The 11,921-nt window shown below is 45.2% G+C and overlaps 1 long non-coding RNA gene across 1 annotated transcript in view; it reads left to right on the top strand.

The window, feature by feature from the left end:
* The first annotated feature begins 582 nt into the window (after positions 1–582).
* Positions 583–11,921, top strand: part of LOC121396332 — a 42,436-nt gene continuing 31,097 nt past the window's right edge. Inside the window, exon 1 of the long non-coding RNA XR_005962986.1 lies at positions 583–967. This is a non-coding gene — a long non-coding RNA (uncharacterized LOC121396332). The remainder of the gene's footprint in view (positions 968–11,921) is intronic.

The raw sequence follows: 11,921 nt of genomic DNA, 5'->3' as shown, positions 1-11,921 counted from the left end.
TGATCATAACTTTGTAACAAAATAACCCCTATTTGGGTACATATGCAATAGCATTTATTATACTTATATATATATATATATATACTTTAAAGCCTTTAGAGTGCTCCCACAACCCCCTGTTTTGATATTATATATATATTTATATATATATATATATATATATATATATATATATATATATATATATATATATATATATATATTTATATATATATATATATATATATATATATATAGTGACATGCCACTGGCCTGCACATGCACTTTTTAGGGGAATTAGCATTTGATAGGCAGGTAGCGTAGGATTTGGAGTTTAGAGACAGGGACACCAAGGTTTAGGACAAAACACAGCTTTATTAAGCACTGGGCATTCCCAACAAAAGGCAGAAAAACAGAAAATTTTCAGGTTACAGTTCAACTTCACTGTAGAACATGCAGGGTACAGTTCAGAAAATACACTGCAAAACATTCAGGGTTTTCCCCCCCCTGGTCGCTCACCCTCTTGCACTTTGAAGTCTTTGGGCTTCACACTCAGCCCTGCTGGCTTACCCTCCTGGGATTCAGACTCACTAGCCTCTGCCAGTCCTTTTCTCTTTCTTTCCCCACAAGCAGGCCCGGACTGATAATCTGTCCGTTCGGGCATTTGCCCGAATGGCCGCTCTATCCTGTGATGAAGTGGGCCGGGCGCTGCACTTATCTGCTATTAAAAGGAAAATATATTTTAGGAGCAAGGAGCGCACAGTTCACATAGTTTGCGTGCGCACGCTGAAGTTACTTCCAGAGGGAGGGGGAGAGAGAGCGAGTGAGGGAGTGAGGAGAAGTCAGCTTTACTGATAAGAGTGCACATCTCTTTCCCTGCCTCTGACTGCTCCGTTTAGGGAAGGGGTGTCCAACCCGCGGCCCAGGATGGTGATCCATGCGGCCCAGCTTGTGCTGCTCATGTCGCTGGTGGAGTCTGAACGATATGGTAAGAAACTTTGCTGCGGAGCTTTGCTGCTCCACAGTAGTGACGGCACGCCCCCCTCCCCTCTGCAACTTCTTGGGCTAACTGGACAGTGCGTGTGCTGAAGTTATTGGAGATGTCACGGCTCTCGTCACAGCCACGTGACTTGTCTCCGTTGGAAAGAGAGATTGCCTGCCCCTGCGCTCTGCATCATAAATCTGTCAGGTCAGCATGTGAGGTCCTGGGAAAAGCTACTGCTCAGTAGGCATATAGGGGGAGGTTAAAGCTATAGACACGGGAAGGGAGCTGAGGAGAGGGGTCACTGACACTGTTTACTGCTAAGAATGTTTGTGCTGCTCAGGTACCAGCCACAATCTGGACTGTTGGAGGGGGGGTTGGGGAGTTCTAGTTCAGCAAGTGCTTTGTTTTTTAGTTTAACTTTAATATGTATTACAATTACTGCCTGCGTAGAGAACATTGTGTTACCCAAGGGTAAAGTGTATCTGTAATGGAAATCTGTTGTTTTTGAAGTACAACACCCCCAAATCCTGACATCCAGTCCCCATTATAAGTTCACTTCTTGCTATTTGTTTTATGGGGCCCTTATGCCTCAGTGTTGGAAGCAGAAAGGTGTGTGGCAGTGTGGCAGCTGCTTGATGAACTGAGTCATTCCTAGGGAAATAGCAGTAGAGACAGTTATTAGGGCCTTATTGGGCCCCTATGTACAGCAGTTACACCCCTGGTGATGCTTAAATCTGTCCCATTTTGCTTTGTGGAAAAATTTGAAAAGGCATATTTTCAAATATATTCATTTATTTTTTAGACTTTTTTTTTTTACTGCACAGGTATTGTAGTTAATTTCTGTGTATTTCCTTTATTTTTAGAAATCAAAAGTGTTATGTATTTCATGTGTGGCCCCAGAAAATTTTTCTTCTTCGAATGTGGCCCAGGGAAGCCAAAAGGTTGGACACCCCTGCTGTAAATTATAATTCATAATGTACCCCCTAATTTATAAAGATATGTATGCTTTTATATGGTCACATAACTCCTCTGTGACTTATAATATCTTTATAAATTACAGTAGGGGGTACATTATCCACTATATAATATATATATATGTATATATACATATGAAATATGCGTGTGTGTAAGTAAAAGACCAGCAACCATTTATGTGTGGGCTGCTTTTTACTCCCAGTCAGGCCCGGACTGGCAATCTGTGGGTTCTGGCAAATGCCAGAGGGGCTGCTATAAGGTGCCATAGAAAGTCAGTATTTAGTGGGCTGGTGGGGCTGCTTGGGCCTCTATGTGGGCTGAATGGGCCTCTGTGTACCTGAAATGCCAGGGCCTATTTTAATTCTCAGTCCGGACCTGCTCCCAGTCCGGCCCTGCCCACAAGGGATTTAGGCTCCAAACTCTGGAACTCTCTTGCTGGCAGCAAAGCTCCTTCTGCCCAGTTCTGTCTCTCACAGTCCCTCACTTCCCTGGTGAGCCCTATGCTCACACAGCCCTTTTACATTGCCATGTAGATCCTCTCTCAGCTGTCACTTAATTACCTGGCTAAGAGGGAATATTAACCCTAATTGAGCCGAGTATCACCTATCTTGCAGTTTAAATGTACTCTTTTCCATGTACTTTCCTGCAAGACAGTGGTGTTTTCCAAACACTCTGTCACATATCCTCCCCCTCTGTTTCGACCCAGAGGGCAGAACACTTTTATCACATAAGTACCCCTTCTCTTTAAAGGGCTCACTCTTCCTTTTAAAGGCAATGTTTCACTTACTGTTCCTTTAAAGAAAGGGCTAGGGACCTGCTTGTCCATAGCGCATCCCTTTAAAAGGGATCTTGGCCTTTCTTTAGCCTGCAAGAGATTTAATACATGTGTTTCTATGGAGGAAGTCACACACCATTCAGTCTCCTGCTTCTGATCAAATAGGGCAAGATCCGGCACACATGCTTCAGTGTCTTTGTTCACAACATGAACACTTTGCATTTTACATTCACGGGTTGTAGAGTGCTTTTTACCAGAGATTTGTGTCACACACTCTGACACACAATCAGACACACAGTCTGTAGGCAACCTACACTTGACCTCATCTGTATCAGGTCTTAATTCACATGCCTCTTCAATAGACTCAGCTGGTGCTGAATCTGTCACTTTCACTTTAGTGGGGACATGCACAATCAATCCATCTTTCTGCTCTTCACTGGCATAACACTTTTTTGTTACACTTTGGGAATCCAACACACTCCACGCATTTCCCAATTGTTTGGTTCCCGAGTTCCTTCAGGACTGCAGTTTTTGCCCAGCACTCCAGTTTTCAAAGGAATCTTCCTTTGAACTAGGGGTTTAGGGTTACACACAGACACACGCGCTGACACTTCCCCTTTAACTTCAATACCACATTCAGAAGCTTTGTTGCTAGTAAAACCCTTGCTTGCTGTTTTACTGGCAGTTTGTCCAGCACACTGCGTTTCAAATCTCACACAGAAGGGCTCACTGGAGAACAATTCTGTGGTTGACACCTGCACACACACAAATTCAGGAGGCAGTTTTACATTTTAATCACTCGCTTCCTCAGACATCTCGTCTGGCTTATCACCATTAAAACTCATGGTACTATTTTCCACACCATCATTTGCATTGCATCAAAGATTCCAGGTCTCTCATCTGACGTCTCACTTAACACACTTTCAGGCGTCTCCTTCCCACAGTTCTGCTTGCACACTTTGTATTGCAAAATATGGAGCACAATTGTCTGCAACACACTCTATACTACAACCATGGGTGCACATTTCCCCTTCAATAAGCTCAGTCATTTTAACTAGATCACCTGACAGAGATAGCTCATTAGTATGCTCATCCCCTTTAACACCTTCAGGAGATAAGTTGCTGCAGGGCAACAAAGTTACTCTCTCTGAGATTTAAGCCTTTGATTACTGAAGAACCTGAAAATGCATTGTTCAACAGTTTCCCATGCAGACTCACCAGCAGCAGCTGCAACATATTTTTGCAATAGAGCTGTACAAACCTTACCAGTCACACAGGCATTGGGTTCAGGTTTAACACATTCCATGCAGTTTAAACTCACTGCATCATTCGCACCGGTTTTGTTCTCACTCGCTACACACCACTCAGTGAGTTCAGCACATCCCTGAATATCTAAGGGACCACTATGAGTGGGCTGGGGGTCTCCACCTGTATAAACTTGCTCACACACCAGCACTTTACTCTTTAAGTACTGGTTACATGTCTCCATTATTTTGGTAAACGCATCCGCAGACTGTTTAAAGGTGCAAGTGTCAGCAGTATGACCTGGGACAAAACAATGGGTGCATTTTACAGGTTTTGTTTTACTCACAACCTAAGATTTGCACACACCCTCAGCCAAGTCATACATAGTGGATGGGTTCAGCTTCACCTCACCTTTAAGACATTCCCCAACTGAATTACCAACATTCAGAGAACTTTTCTCCCTTTGCTTTAAACCCTCATGTAGCAAAGCACCAACACATTTTTCTCTCAACTCACTTTCTTACAGATACGCCTGCTCTGCTTTTAGGTGTTCCCCACTGTGAATTACCTCATTCACCTTCTCTAGGGGAACATTTACATTGGGGGGTCACCCTTTCACTTTTTACTATGGGTGTTACCTTACACCCCCCAGTCACACACACAAGATTCCCATCAGGACATTTGTCAGCAAAGTTACACATAACATTTTGCATATCACTGATATTATTCACCACCAGGTTTGATTGGCCAACATTCAGTGGTTTGTTGTTTCTTCTATGTCCCTCCATCAAAAATCAACACAGTTTTATTTTTTTGTTTTGTTTTATTTTTTTCTTTTGTATTTTTTATTTATTTTTTACCTCTGTGTGGACACAGAGGGATGATTCCCAGGTAATGGAGAAGAATTTAACTGATGCCTGATGACGCATAATCTATAAATTATTGCTTATTGGGAAGAAGTGCAGGTGTGGGCATACCGATGGTCCTAGCCCTGTGCTAAAATACAGGTGTAGGCTTCCCACATTGTTACCTGTGAGCTTTTTGGACTCCCCTTTTCTTTTGAGTTATGTGAGGCTTTACAGAACTTCTGCAAAAGGGCCATGGGTATGCATATGGGCTAGTTATTACAGCCTGAAGCTGGTGAGTATGATTCTTCAGTATCTACTGTGTGTTTTTAAAAATGCTCAGTGCACTGGGAAGTCTGCATGCTAATTAGCTAATTATGTCACTCAGCTGAGAGCTTTCGGGGCTTTGGCTGAATATTCCATCCAGCTAATTAGCCACTATCTGATAAGGTGCAGGTGTGCCTTTCGGCCCCGTTGCTATTGCTGTTTAATATTTTAAGCCTTGTATGGGTGAACCTGCAGACACAGAAGTTATATTGGCTCATGTTACTAATGCACCTCCAGGAATGGCTAGAGGTTGCACTGCTCAAGCAGTATGGCACCCCCTTCCTTCTTATGAGTCTGCTCTTAAAGGAACAGTAACACCAAAAAATGAAAGTGCTTTAAAGTAATGAAAATATCATGTTCTGTTGCCCTGCACTGGTAAAACTGATCTGTTTGCTTCAGAAGCACTACTATAGTTCATATAAACAAGCTGCTGTGGAGCAATGGTGGAAACTGAAAAACAGCTATATGGCACAGGTTAACTAATGGATAACAGATAACACCATTAGACACACAGAGCTTATTTGCTGTCTGCTGTGTAACCTGAGCCTTTTCTCCTTTGAATGGCTGCCCCCATGGCTACACAGCAGCTTATTTATATAAACAATAGTAGTGTTTCTTAAGCAAACACAGCAGTTTTACCAGTGCAGGGCAACACTGCATTATATTTTCATTACTTTAAAACACTTATTTTTTGACGTTACTGTTCCTTTAACAAGCAGTGTTCCACCTGTCTGGATATTCCTACTGACAAGCCTGAGCTATCTGGTAAGGTGCCTGTGTTCCTCTGACTTCTTGTATTATCTGAAGTCTTGTGTTGTGAGCTGGCGTCCTCTGTGCAAAATGCAGTATTGGCTCCAGTATTGGCTCTTTTTACACCAGGTACTTTAAGTACTGGCTGGTTAATCCCTCTGACTAAGCAGTGCGGTACCTGAATCCGGTGAGTTTGATTTCTCAGTATCCATTGTGTGTTTGAAACATTCATTTCACTGGGAAGTCTGCATGTTAATAAGCTTAATATGTCCCTCAGCTGAAAGCTATCAGGGCTTTGGCTGGAGTTTCCATCCAGCTAATTACTCACTATATGGTAAGTTGCAGGTGTTCCTTTCGGCCCCTTGCTATTGCTGTTTAATATTTTAAGTTTTGTATGGATGAACCTGCATCCTCTTGGCTGACACAGAGGTTATATTGGCTCATGTTCCTAAGGCACTTCCAGGACTGCCATTCTGCTCAAGCGGTATGGCACCTCCTTCCTTTCTTATGAGTCTGCACTTAACAAGCAGTGTTCCACTGTACTGGATATTCCTGCTGACAAGTCTGAGTTATCTGGTAAGCTGCCTGTGTTCCTTTGACTTCTTATATTATATGAAGTCGTATGTTGTGAGCTGGAGTCCTCTGTGCAAAATTCATTTACACAAGGTACTTTCAGTACTGGTTGGTGAATCTCTCTGCTAAAGCAGGGTGATACCTGAATCCAGTGAGTATGATTTATCATAGTTACATTGTTGAAAAAAGACAAAGTCCATCAAGTTCAACCCATCCAAATGAAAACCCAGCATCCATACACACACCCCTCCCTAATTTTAATTAAATTCTATAAACCCATACCTATACTAACTATAGAGCTTAGTATCACCATAGCCTTTGATATTATGTCTGTCCAAAAAATCATCCAAGCCATTCTTAAAGGCATTAACTGAATCAGCCATCACATCGCCCGGCATTCCACAACCTCACTGTCCTGACTGTGAAGAACCCCCTACGTTGCTTCAAATGAAAGTTCTTTTCTTCTAGTCAAAAGGGGTGGCCTCTGGTACGGTGATCCACTTTATGGGTAAAAAGGTCCCCTGTGGGGGCAGATCCAAGATGGCGACCTGAGCAGACGTGCCTACTAGCTGCTCCTTGCCTTAAAGACTGATCCTGTACCTATCCTGGGCTCTGTGCTTGATAAATAGACTGAAACACTTGTTAACAGCTACCTCTCATCATGGGCAAATACGGGCCAAAGACTGGTACCACTCGCATGGACAAATATCTCTGCCCATCCCAGCCAGAATCTGAGCCAGACTCGGACCACGAGGGTGCTGAGGCCTACCCACAAGCAGTCACTGGCGATGGAGTGAAACCTCAGCCATCGGGCCCCTCCAATGCAGACCTCCTTCGAGCGATTAAAGACATGCACGCCAGCACCACTAACCAGCTGGATACTATAAAAATTTAAATTTCACTTATTCGGCAAGACGTGCAGAACCTGCGCAAGCGCACCACTGAGGACTGAACTTTCCCGCATTGCCAGACAAGTTGCGGAGGTTAATGCAAAGAACGACGACCTTGAAAATAGGCTTCACCGGAACAATCTCCGACTGGCCTACCTGAGCGGGCTGAGGGCCAGGCACCAGAACGCTTTATTGAAGACTGGCTGCGGAAAACTTTTGGAGCGGAGGTATTTTCCCCCATGCTGGTAGTTGAGAGGGCGCATCGAGTTCCATCTAGGCCATTACCACCTGGAGCTAATGCTCGGCCATTGATAATGCGCCTGCTCAACCATAGGGACCAAGACGCTGCGCTTATGGCGGCACGCAAGAAAGGCCAGCTAATATATGATGGATCACCGGTATCCCTGTTTCCGGATTATTCCACCGTTGTGCAAAAACAGCGTGCGTCATTTGTCGGAGTGAAACGGCGGCTACGCACCCTCGGATATACCTATGCTATATTGTTCCCCGCCAAGCTTCGTGTGATCGATGGAGCATCTTCTCATTTTTTCAATACTCCGGGAGAAGCTGATAAATGGCTCGATGGACAACGAGATGCCCCTCATAATGCTCCCCATGAGTAGTGACCCTGGAGCTGCTCTTTCTGCTCGGTGAGTGTTAAGCTAATTTGGGCCTTACTTGAGTTGTCCTATAACTTGTTTGATAATGGCTGTTGTTCCGAGGGATCCGCCATCTTGCTGGACACAGCGCCTCACCTCAAGTCCTACTCTCAAGGTGGGCTTTGACTAGCCACCATATCTGGCTGATACGGGACCATATTACACACGGCTGAATCCCCCGCATTTCTCCTCCATCAGATTGCCGGTTTTGGTTATGCCATGGATAGCGGGATATCGGTTTGTTCAACTGTTCTGCTTGATATCGCGCATGCTTATATGCCTAAGAAGGTGATGGAACTCTACAATTTACAAATTGCTGGGCAGTTGCCCGGGAACACGGTCCATGACTACGCTGTGATTCACCGCGACTTTTTTTTTCTCTTTGTTTTTTATTATTGTTGTTATTTTTTCCTTCTTTCTCTTTTTGAGCCCTAGTTATTTTGTTGTGCTCCTGTTGATGGTTCCCCTGCTTCTTCACCTACCACTGACCCAGCTCGCCCCCCCCCATTATACGGTGAATATTACTTTTTTATGCTATGTGGGATACTTGCTCTTTCCAGCAGTAGAAGCAGATGGGGGCTAGCTTGGTAAGCCCAAAGCGTGAAGGGAGCACTACGGTTGTTCGAGTTTTTTTCATTTTGTTCTCTTTGCACAAGGCCTTACTATTATAGTACGGTCGGCTTGGACTGTGACTACACAGGCAGGCGTTTCCTGCTGACTATCCTCCTCCGAGGAAGTTCCTACAGTTCGGGGTCAAGGCCCTCCTAAGTTTTGAGGTTGGGCAGGGGAGAATGGGTTTTCATGGGAATTGTTTTTCTACTCTTTTCTTCTGGTCTTTCTTTTCCTTCTTTTGCTTTTACTTGCTGTAAGACACATGTATGATGATGCTAGAACTGCTGCTTTAGGGTTCAATGAGTATTTTAGTGACGTATTGCTATGTTCTGACTGTATCTATATGTTATATTACTCTGACTCCAAATGCAGAATAGGACTATAGTCTCCTGGAATGTCAGGGGTTTGAACAGTAAATTTAAGAGAGCTCTCCTTTTTGATTACATTAAAAAGTATCGGCCAGATATTTTGATGCTCCAAGAAACGCACCTTATGGGTCAAAAGTTGCTCTCGCTTAAAAAGCAATGGGTGGCTCATGCTTATCACTCACCTTTCTCAAGTCACTCCAGGGGTGTCTCAATACTAGTTCGGAAAGGGGGTACTCTTTGAGTTCCTAGACATTCGCTCCGATTTTTATGGGAGGTACTTGGCATTACACTGCAAATTGGATAATAGGTCCTTGCCCCTTGTGAATCTATATTGCCCACCCCTCTTCTTGTTAACTCTGCTTGAGCATATTTACAATATCATTGCCGCATTACCGGCAGCACCGGTGTGTATTTTTGGAGATTTTAATACCACTCTGGAGCCTACATTAGATAGATTGGGAACCACGGCCGGCTCCAGCACTGGTTTGTCTAAATGGGTTGAATCATTAGCTCTGCTGGAGCGTTGGAAACATCCAATAGAACGGAAATATTCCTGTTACTCTGCTAGCTACGGGTCCCTTTCACGACTAGATATGGCCTTGGCGTCTGCGGACTTTGACCAACTAGTATCCTCTGCTGAGTACTTACCAAGGGTGTTTTCAGACCATACCCCACTCATAGTAACACTGCTCTCTGCTACAGATGGTGGCCACACTAACTGGAGACTTAAGTCCTTTGTGGCTCAGTCACCCCTTAGTTAGGGAATGGGCGCAAGAAGAATACCTACATTATTGGGCTCTTACCCAGGGTTCGGCATCTCCCGAAATTCTTTGGGAGGCCTCCAAAGTGGTAGCCAGGAGGGTGCTGATTAGAGAAATCTCTGCGGCCAGAAGGCAGAGTAAATTAGAATTGGAGGCAGCACAGGATGCTTTAGAAGAGGCAGAGGAGGAATATAAATCTGACCAATCTAACCTTAACCAGACTAGATTAACACAAGCCCAGAGGAATCTTGAACTGGCGCAAACCAAAATAACCAGGAAATGGCTGCTATATACTTCTCAAAGGGTGTTTGACCAGGGGGACAAAGCAGGGAAACTCCTGGCCAGATTAGCAAACACTAGAACCACTCAAACTCTTATCTCCAGGATCAAGGATGTAGGAGGTGCCCTGGTTACCGATCCCCGGGATATCTTGGACTGTTTTGCCTCTTATTATATAGCTCTAAAGTCTCATGCACTGGTGAACAACTTAGTACCTTCCTGAACTCTATTGAGTTTCCCACCGTGCCCCCGGTGGAATCTAGCTACCTGGATAATCCGATTACAGAGGGGACGGTGGCCGACGCGGTTGCATCCTCGGCGGGTGGGAAGGCCCCGGGAGCTGATGGCTTTCCGTCGGCCTGGTACACTCTCCATGGCGTCCACATTGTACGTCATCTTCATGCTACCCTTTTGAGTTCAATTGATTCTGGCTCCTTGCCCCCCTCATTTCACAATGCAATTATTGCCTTAATTCACAAAGGGGACAAGGATCCAGAACTCTGCGATTCATATCGACCTATTTCGCTCATTAACACAGATGCGAAAATATTTGCAAAAATTTTAGCGAACAGGTTGATGAAAGTCATTACCTCCATTATCCACCCGAACCAATAGGGATTCATGCCTGGGAAGTCTACTGCCATTAATCTTAGAAGAGTTTTCACCCACATTCAGACTATTCATGATAATATCGGGTCCAGAATCATGGTATCACTTGACGCAGCCAAGGCTTTCGACTCTGTCGAGTGGCCCTTCCTGTGGGAAACACTCAAGAAATTTGGCTTTGACCCACGTTTTGTTTCCCTGATCCGGCTTTTATATCAGAAACCTTCGGCCCAGATAAAAATAGGGAATCTGCTCTCCCCACTCTTTCCCCTATCACGTGGCACTAGGCAAGGCTGTCCACTCTCCCCACTTCTTTTCGCCATTGAACCCCTGGCCCTACTTATACGACAGACTAGGAACATACACGGCTATAAGACTGGCCCCCTAGAGGATAAACTGGCCTTATACGCGGATGACCTTCTCTTGTTTCTAGCTGATCCCCAGACTTTACTTCTAACAGCCTTACTGACACTCCAAAAGTTTGTGTCACGGCCGGCACCCAATACCAGAACAGGTGCCAAGTACCCTGGTCTCGGCTCAGCTTCACCATTAGTGTGACCACCGTTGGGCTTCGGGAGGAGCCCTCAGCTTACTTGGATGCCACCTGGACTTAACGAGGGGTACAAGGTGAGATGTTCTGGCTAGCAGAGGGGCACGGCAGGTAGATAGTCTTTTGGGCCGAAGGTCACGGTACAAATGGAGCAGGCAAGAGAATCGTCAGACAGGCAGGGTCGAGGCAGGCAGATATCAAGAATCGTCAGGCAGGCAAGGGTCAAACCGGGTAATCAAACAGATGGGGTCAGACAGAAAGAGTAGTCGAGATGCAGGCAAAGGTCAGGATTCGGATATCAGAATAGTCAGGAACAGACAGGGATCAAAACCGGAATAACAGATACAAATTTCACAGGAACAGACAGCAAAAGGCTTCAGGAACCACCAGAATCAAGATTCTATCACGGGCACTGGCTGGGAGTAAGAATGGGCCTTAAATACCTCCAAATTTCGCGACAAAACGTGCGCCAATGCGCGCTGACTAATCGCGCCAGCGCACCTTTAAGAGGCCGCGCGCACCCTAGAGAACCAAGATGGCGCCGGCGCTGGAGGCCGGAACAGGAGCGTTGCGGCGCGGCGGCCGTCCACGCCACCGCACCACTAGACCACCAGGTAATTTTATTACCCCCCCCCCTCTAGGGGGGGCCACTGGACCCCCAGGCTTCCCTGGAAATTTTTTATGGAATTTCTTTCTAAGTTGATCAGCTTTGATATCATCGACTGAGACCCAGGAGTTCTCC

Source organism: Xenopus laevis, chromosome 7S (genome assembly GCF_017654675.1).
Source record: "Xenopus laevis strain J_2021 chromosome 7S, Xenopus_laevis_v10.1, whole genome shotgun sequence".
Lineage (NCBI taxonomy): Eukaryota > Metazoa > Chordata > Amphibia > Anura > Pipidae > Xenopus > Xenopus laevis.
The sequence above is the reverse complement of the archived record's forward strand: the minus strand, read 5'-3'. Positions and strand labels throughout refer to the sequence as shown.